We start from the raw sequence: 9,502 nt of genomic DNA, 5'->3' as shown, positions 1-9,502 counted from the left end.
TTCTTCTGTTGGATCCTTCTTCCAATTTTTGAATGAAGATCTTTTGGCTAAAATAGCTTCTTTCACCTCCCCTTTTAACCATGCTGGTAATCGTTTTGCCATCTTTCCACCTTTCTTAATGTGTGGAATACATCTGTACTGTGCTTCTAGGAGAGAAAGGAAGGATTCAAGTGGGAGGCTAGGTGGGAGAGGATCAGAGAAGGGACTTCAGGAGAAGCTGGTAAGAGGAAAGGTACTCTGGGAGGGATCAAAGGTGGGGGAAGAAGGGCAGGAGAGAAGGCTTTCAGAAAAGGGCCATAAGAGGAGAAGACCAGTGAAGAGAACCACAGGGAGAGATAGCAGGAGGGAAGGCACTAGGGATGGAGTCATGGGGGAAAGGCAGGAGGGAGAGGTGAATGCGATGGGTCATGAAGACATGGGGACAGACATCTGACATGGTCAAAGAAGGAGGTGGGAGGGATGGACCTTCATCAGTGATAGTTTTGAAATCCGTGCATATAAAGTCTGTGGTGCCACCAGCCCATGATTGTTCAAAAGTACAATCTGTGGGGAATGTCCCTTTCAAAATTCACTTGCAGGTTCATGGGTGCAAAATATAATAGGTTGACTGCTGGAAAGGGAGAGAAACTAAAGGAGTGTGTGAGAGACGGGTAAGTTAGCAGCTATGGGGGAAAGAGGATAGTGAGAAGGCACTTGCAATAGTGAGAGAGACTGGTGGGAAGGGCTTGGGGAGAGACCAGTATAGGTCTGGCAGGAAGGGGAAGGAGAGTGGTGGAGAGAGAGACAGCTAAGGGAAAGTTTGTAAAAATGCATTGGGATGAGAGAGATTGGGGGGAAAGATCTGGGGTTGAGATACTGTTGGGGGTGGGGCTGGGTGGAAGTGGGAAGGGAGAAAATTATGTAGAAGGGCTGAGACAGAGAGCCTGGGGGAAGACTGGTGATGAGGATGGACTTGGGGGGGAGAGGAATTGGTGGAGGGATTGAGGGAAAGAGACTGATGCGGAGTGACTGGTGGTGGGAAACAAGACTATGTACAGTATGGAGCTCCCTAAAACTTTAGGATGTTGAAAAGGGCTCCCCATACTTAAAAAGGTTAAGAACCCCATCCTAGTGAATGGCATTTTAACCACTGCTAGAGACAGAAGTAGCAGCTGTTGAAATACTTATCTTTATATATAGTACTTCTGGATATACACAGTACTGTACAATGAAGATACATATTCAGGTATAATATATCTCTGCTCCATACAGTTTATAATCTAAGTGGGTGCCTGAAGCAATTGGAGATATATTGACTTGCCCAAGGTTGCAAAGAGTGGCAGTGAGAAAACCAGGATTTGAACCTTGCTATTTTGGTTCTAACCCATTACTTCTAACCACTAGGCCAATCTTTCTTCTGTTGGGAGGACCTTGGAGTCTTAACTGGCTCATAATATTGAAACAGATTTGTAAAATAGTTCAGGCCAAATATGTTGAGACAGCATGTTTGTTTACTATAAATAACTTCCGTAGACAGCAGGATGAATTAGCTATGACATATAGTGACATCATCTGATGGCACCAAACTGACCTATTTCTCTAAACCCAATAAAGTGTTACTACTGAACATTTGTGGGATATCCTGTGTGCCCACTGCCTCATGAGTGAGCTTAGCTTTAGTGAGATATCCGACTCTCCATGGAGGCAGGCGGGTATTAAGCATGGCTAATTCATCGTGCTTTTTATAGAGAATCCTGTTTACGGTATATAAAATTGCATTCTCTGTGGATAAGCAAAGCTGAATTAACCCTGACATGTGGAGAGTCCCATGCTGAGGGTTATGTGCGGAGCCTGTTGTGATGATTTTCAGTTTTTTTCAGGTCTCTTTTTATGACTTCTCAACCATCTCTTTTCATAAAAACTGCTGCCTTAAACTCAGTACCTGGCTCCACCCATTTAAGATGTCGCCTGCCTGCCCCTATCAAATAGAGCCGTATGGATGCCTGGAATTGAAAGTACTTTGTGTGAAGCATGTTTTGATGATTTTCTGTTCTTTGCAGGTCTGTTTTTATCATTTCTCAACCCTCTCCTTTCACAAAACCGCTGCCTTAGTTGAAATCTATCTCTGCCCATTTGTGATTTCAACTGCCCACCCCATCAAATAGAACTACGCCAATGCTGAAGGCACCAGGCACTGGAGTGGACTGTACCTCTGTCACACACCAAATAGCACAAAAAAGGAGCATGCTCCTTTGCGCGCACCTCCATGCAAACTTTAGGTGGACTTTATCAGTCTCTTTTCATTCACTTTCAGCTAATTCTGCAGCATCAGTCTTTTTTGTTCTTGCTTTCTCCAATGTATTATTTATTTATTTATTTATTTTATTTATTTAATTTTATATACCGGCAACCGTTTGCACATCGTGCCGGTTTACAGATAACTTAAAACAAGGATATATATAGGCAAAGCCTTTACAAGGAACATTGTTTAACCTAGAACATAGTAACAGATCAATAACTAAATAAATAGGGGAGGGAGGGGAGGGGGTGGTCGAGACAAAAAGGGGGGGGGGCAGGGGGGGTGAAGACGGAAACGTGAGGAGAAAATATGTACAGGGAAACAATGAACAAGTGGTATGTACATAGGTTGTGTGCAATATTTGAAAATGCGCAAGGGCAACAGTGAAAGGGGTAAGAAGATATGTACGGTGCTAATAAGAGATAGATTATTGTGTGCATGATAAGTGAGGGGTTTGTGGTTGTCTTGAGGGGATGGGTGTAGGTCCTGTGGTAGGGGTGTTAGTACTAGTACTAGATGGAGGTTGGGTTAAGGTGTTTATAGGTGGTGAAGGTGATTGGGGGTATGCTTGGAGGAAGAGCCAGGTTTTGAGTTTCTTTTTAAAGGTGGGTGTGGAGGTTTCGGTGCGAAGGTCAAGTGGCATGGAGTTCAACAGGGAAGGGCCTGCGAGGGAAAGGGCCCTATTGGTGGTGGAGATGAGTCTTGTGGATTTTATAGATGGGGGGATAAGAGTTCCACGAAGGGAGGAGCGTGTAGGTCTTGTGGAGGTACGAGGGAGGAAAGGTGGGCTTAACCAGTTGTAGTGTTCATTAGTAATACTTTTGTGGATGAGGGTAAGGGTCTTGTATAGGATGCGTGAATGGATGGGCAGCCAATGGAGGTTGATGAGGGTGGGGGTAATGTGGTCTTTCTTCTTGACATTAGAGAGGATGCGTGCAGTAGCGTTTTGAAGGAGTTGGAGAGGTCTGAGGTGGGTGGCAGGGAGTCCAAGTAAGAGTGCGTTACAGTAATCGATTTTTGAAAAAATTAGTGATTGGAGTACTGTGCGGAAGTCATGGAAGTAGAGGAGGGGTTTGAGTTTTTTGAGGGTTTGGAGTTTGAAATAGCAACTGCTAACGATAGATTTGATATATGGTTTGAAGGTTAGTTGGTTGTCAAGTATAACACCCAAGTTTCTTGTGTCGGAGATAAAGTTAGGAGTCTGAAGCGTGGAGGGACAGGGTATGGGTGCATGTTTGGAGGAGATGAGGAGGAGTTCAGTTTTCTGAGGGTTGAGGGCTAAGTGCATGTCGGTGAGAAGTTGGTTAATGGAAGTGAGAATGGTGTCCCATCTAAGTAGAGCAGTGAGTACAGTATCTGTGAAAGGAATGAGTATTTGCACATCATCTGCATAGATGAAGTGTGTAATACCAAGGTTAGAAAGGAGGTTTGTGAGGGGGAGCATGTAAATGTTGAATAGCGTGGAAGAGAGGGAGGATCCTTGGGGGACGCCACAGTCGAGATTAACAGGGGGGGATGTGAAATTATCAATGAGGACTGTGTAGGTGCGGTTTTGGAGGAAGGACTTTATCCAGGAGAGGGCAGTACCTGAGATTCCTATACTGGTGAGAGTGTTGATAAGGATGTTATGATTTACAGTATCGAAGGCGGTGGAAATATCTAGCATGGCAATGAGATAGGATTTACCGGCATCCATTCCTTTGATGATGGTGTCTGTGAGGGAAAGGAGTAGGGATTCGGTACTCAGTATTAAGCCTGCCTTTTCTTTCTCTTTACCTAACTTGACCTCCTGTTACAATGCTTTTCCTTCTCAAGTTAAATGTGCCTTTATTAATGCCAGCTCAGTTGTTAACAGATCTTCTTTGATATTGGACCTCTAAATCGCCCACGATTTACATCATCTCTGTATATCAGACACCTGGTTGTAACCTGGTGACAGCAAGCATGTCCATCTAACTTTTTTTTTTTGTTGCATGTGGAAAAGCCTAGGGTATTGCACTGTTCTCACATGTGTCTCTAAACGTAAGGAGCTATCTCTGAAAATATACACAGTTAAGGAACATCAATTTCTTCAGCTACACAAGAACTCCAATTGTAATTTATTATTAATTTCCCATCCCCGTTCCAATGACCAGTCAATAAGTTTATGACTTGATTCTTCTGATCAATGAAGGAGCAATGTGACGCACCCATTTGCTTCTTCTGGGCAATTTCAATCTGCATGAAGATGACCCAGAAAATTCTATTGTGTCTCAGTATCTTTCATCTCTGACTCAGTAGCTACATAAGGAAGATCTCATTTTGGACCTAATTTTTTCCTCAGACAAGATTAAATTATTGACAAATATTAAGGGATGGATTTTAAAAGGGTTACGCGCTTAAGTTAAGCACGTAACCCTTAAAAACCCCCTTGCGCGCACCAAGCCTATTTTGCATAGGCTCGGCAGCGTGCGCAAGCCCTGGGATGCACGTAAGTCCCGGGGCTTTGCTAGGGGGGCGTGTCGGGGGCTGTGTCGGGGGGGGGGCAGCGCAACGTTCGGGGCGTTCTGGGGGGCGTTCCGGGAGGCATGGTGCCAGCTCGGGGTCATTCAGGGGGGTGTGACCGAGGCCTCCGGACCAGCCCCCGGGTCGGGTGATGGCGTGGCAGCGTAACTTGTGCGATAAAGGTAGGGGGGGAGGTTTAGATAGGGCCGGGGGGTGGGTTAGGTAGGGAAAGGGAGGGGAAGGTGTGGGAGGGTGGGGGTGGTGGAAGGAAATTTCCCTCCGAGGCCGCTCCAATTTCAGAGCGGCCTCAGAGGGAACGGGCAGCGCGCTCAGAGCTTGGCGCGCACAAGTTGCCCAAATGTGCACCCCCTTGAGCGCGCCAACCCCGGATTTTATAAGAGACGCGCGGCTATGCGCGTATCTTATAAAATCCAGCGTACTTTTGTTCGCGCCTGGTGCGCAAACAAAAGTACGCGCGTGCGCTGTTTTTTAAAATGTACCCCTAAAGCTTTTACTTCTAATACTTGGACCAATCATGTCGCAATCATATTTTTCTTAAATTTTTAGCATCTCAGACCACACATGCGCTGAAAGGAAAATACCATTTAGAAGGATTCAAGATCTAAATCTTGATGAATTAGCTCCTGCTCTTGATTTTCCATCAGATTTTGCAAACCTCTCTTCAGAAGAAACATGGAACATGAGCTAAGTAAGGCACTGGATTTACAGTAATTGTCCTGATTAATACATAACCTGCAAGCAAGATAACGAATCCTCTTGATATTACCCAGGCTTGAAAATCCTTAAACAGCATTTTAGACATTCAGAGAGGAACTGGTAAAGTCATGTTTCTTGAGCATGAATTTATGGTTAAGAGCAATATCAAGCACTATCTTCTTTCCATCAAGAAAGATAAAAAGACATTTTTACAATAAAACTGATTCCCAAATTACAATATTAAAATAGCTTGAGAGACACAAATCCAGTCAAGTACAACACACTTTTATTATAAATTCTTCAACATTAAGAAACCGTTTTATTAACATAAATCAGTTTTAAAACAAATATCAATTCAGTTCTGTAAAAAATACCTACAGCTTTTCTATTAGAGCTCTCTATGTATACACACCATAAAACCACTTCCACAGCTTTAAACTTCACAACTTAAACATTCACACTACACCCAGAACTCTCCATACAACAAATAAAAAACATATTTAATATTACAAATACAATCGTGATAATGTTGAGATTACTTACCTGATAATCTCCTTTTCCTTAGTGTATGCAGATGGACTCAAAACAAGTGGGATATAGTGTGCTCGTGCTAGCAGTTGGAGACGGATCTGACGTCAGCACGGGTACATATAACCCCACAGGAAGTGTAGCAAATCAGTAATCTTCCTTGCAAAAGCTTTTATGGATATATGTGTGACTGACTGATCGTTTAAATGAACAGGATTACCCATACCAATTGATGGTAGCTGGAGACCGCCAGTGTTCTCAACCGGAAGGCGTCAAAACCCGGCAGGGTGGAAGCCCTATATAAGCAAACATGGCTTACCGTGAGTCGGCGAATCCCCATGTATACCGGCAGCCGGGCGGGATGCTGAGTCCATCTGCATACACTAAGGAAAAGGAGATTATCAGGTAAGTAATCTCAACATTTCCTAGCGTGTAGCAGATGGACTCAAAACAAGTGGGATGTACAAAAGCTACTCCCGGACTGGGTGGGAGGCTGCCCTCGCAAATGCTGTGTCCTCCCTGGCCTGAACGTCCAGATGGTAGAATCTGGAGAAGGTATGGAGGGAGGACCACGTCGCCACTTTACATATCTCTGCAGGTGACAGCATCCTAGTTTCTGCCCAAGAGGCCGCCTGCGCTCTGGTAGAATGAGCCTTGACCTGTAGAGGCGGTGGTTTTCCCGCCTCTACGTAGGCCGCCTTGATAACTTCTTTGATCCAGCGGGCAATGGTTGGCCGTGCGGCCGCTTCCCCTTGCTTCTTCCCACTGTGAAGGATGAACAGGTGGTCCGTCTTTCGTACTGCTTCTGACATTTCCAAGTATCTGGCCAGTATTCTGCCGATGTCAAGATGACGCAGTATTCGACCTTCTTCTGACTTCTTCAAACCTTCCGTGGTAGGCAAGGATATGGTTTGGTTGAGGTGAAATTGGGAGACTACTTTGGGTAAGAAGGAAGGAACCGTGCGAAGATGGATAGCCTCAGGAGTGATTCAGAAGAACGGATCACGGCAGGACAGTGCTTATAGCTCTGAGATGCGGCGTGCGGAACATACAGCCAGCAAGAACACCATCTTCAAGGTTAACAAACGGAGGGACAGGCCTCGAAGGGGTCTGAAGGCGGATTCCGCTAGAAATTCCAACACTAGGTTGAGGTTCCACAGGGGCACCGGCCACTTCAGTGGCGGGTGAATGTGTTTGACTCCTTTCAGGAAACGTGAAACATCTGGGTGTGTGGCGATGCTGTTGCCATCACTCCGGGGACCGTAGCAGGATAGCGCTGCCACTTGAACTTTGATGGAACTGAGGGACAGACCCTTCTGAAGTCCATCTTGCAGGAAATCCAAAATGGTAGGGATCTTAGCAGCATGTGGATTGTGCCGTGAGTTTCGCACCAGGCTTCAAATACTCTCCAGATCCTTATATATGTTAGTGATGTGGAGAACTTGCGTGCTCGGAGGAGGGTCTCTATTACCAGCCCAGTTTCTTCAATCTAGCCCTCTCAAGGGCCAGACCATAAGAGAGAATTGAGCTGGATCCTCGTGGAGGATGGGACCTTGCCTCAGCAGGTCCCTGTGTGGAGGCAGGGGTAGTGGATTCTCTGCCAGTAGTCTTCTCATGTCTGCGTACCAGGGTCTTCTTGGCCAGTCCGGTGCCACTAGAAGAACTAGGCCTCTGTGCCGCTGAATCTTGTGTATAATGGTGCCCAGCAGGGGCCATGGAGGAAAGCCATATAGCAGGATTCCCTGAGGCCATGGCTGTACCAGGGCATCGATCCCCTGGAATAGAGGATCCCGCCTGTGGCTGAAATAACTGGGTACTTGAGCGTTGGACCTGTCCGCTAGTAAGTCCATGCCCGGCGTCCCCCACAAATCCACAATCATCTGGAAAGCTGAGGGCGACAGCTGCCATTCCCCTGGATGCAGGCTTGCTCTGCTGAGGAAGTCTGCCGCGGCGTTGTCCTTCCCGGCGATGTGGATGGCGGATATGTCCTGGAGATTTGCTTCCGCCCAAGTCATCAGGGGGGCTATTTCTAAGGATACCTGTTGGCTTCTGGTTCCACCCTGTCAGTTGATGTATGCCACCGTGGTGGCATTGTCTGACATCACTCTGACCACTCTGTTGCGAAGTCTGTGGGCAAATCGCAGGCACGCTAGCCTGACTGCCCTTGCCTCTAGTCAGTTGATGTTCCACCCCGACTCTTCTCTGTTCCACCGCCCTTGGGCGGTGAGTTCTTCGCAATGTGCTCCCCATCCGTTCAGGCTGGCATCTGCAGTGAGCAGGGTCCAGGTTGGGGAGGACATTCTTGACTCCCGGCTCATGTGGCCGGGCTGCAACCACCACCGTACCTGATTCCGCACTCTGGCTGGTAGAGGTAGGTGTGTGGTGTAGTTCTGTGATCGTGGGCTCCACCAAGATAGGAGGGCGCGTTGTAATGGTCTCATATGAGCCCGCACCCATGGTATCACTTCCAGAGTGGATGCCATAAGGCCTGTAAGTGGGCCGGGTGGCGCTCAGCAGGGCTTTTAGACGATTCCGGAGCTTTGATCTTCTCTTGGAGGTCAGGCTGACCCTGTCTTCCTGGGTGTCGAATCGGACTCCTAGGTATTCCAGCGACTGAGAAGGCTGTAGGGAACTCTTGTTCAAGTTTACAACCCATCCTAGGCTTTCCAGAAGAGCTATAACTCTGTTGGTTGCCTGGCGGCTCTCCTCTGGTGACTTCGCCCGGATCAGCCAATCGTCCAGGTAGGGATGGACGAGGATTCCCTCCTTCCTGAGGGACGCTGCCACTACTATTATGACCTTGGTAAAGGTCCGCGGTGCGGTGGCTAACCCGAAGGGTAAAGCTCGGAACTGGAAGTGCTGATCCAGGACCTTGAAGCGTAAATAGCGCCAATGATCCCGATGGATTGGGATATGCAGGTAGGCTTCCGACAGATCTAGGGATGTGAGAAACTCCCCTGGCTGTACTGAATTTTTGACAGCCCTCAGAGTTTCCATGCGAAAGCTGGGGACCCGTAGGTATCGGTTGACTGACTTGAGGTCCAGGACGGGTCGGAAAGTGCCCTCCTTCTTGGGAACGATGAAATAAATGGAATAATGCCCAGAATTCATTTCCCTTGCAGGCACTGGTATTATGGCTTTTAGGGATAGGAGCCTCCGCAAAGTGACTTCTAGGGCCGTCCTCTTGATGGGCGAACAAGGAGATTCCACAAACCTGTCCGGCGGAAGCCGAAGAAAATCCAGGTAATACCCCTCTCGGATGATGGCGAGGACCCACTGATCTGAGGTAATCGTGGCCCACCTGTGGTAGAAGAGGTACAGCCTGCCCCCTATGGCTGTGACCCCCGGATGGGTCGGCTGATTGTCATTGTGGGGTACGGCCGGGACCCGAACCTGAGCCGGTTCCCCTCTTGTTGTGCTTAGGCCGAAAGGACTGGTTCCTGGCCTGCGAACGAGGTGCTTGGTAGCGAGTCCTGTAAGGGTTGAAGCGCTGAG

Source organism: Rhinatrema bivittatum, chromosome 9, assembly GCF_901001135.1.
Source record: "Rhinatrema bivittatum chromosome 9, aRhiBiv1.1, whole genome shotgun sequence".
Classification (NCBI taxonomy): Eukaryota; Metazoa; Chordata; class Amphibia; order Gymnophiona; family Rhinatrematidae; genus Rhinatrema; species Rhinatrema bivittatum.
This window is presented reverse-complemented; position numbering follows the sequence as displayed.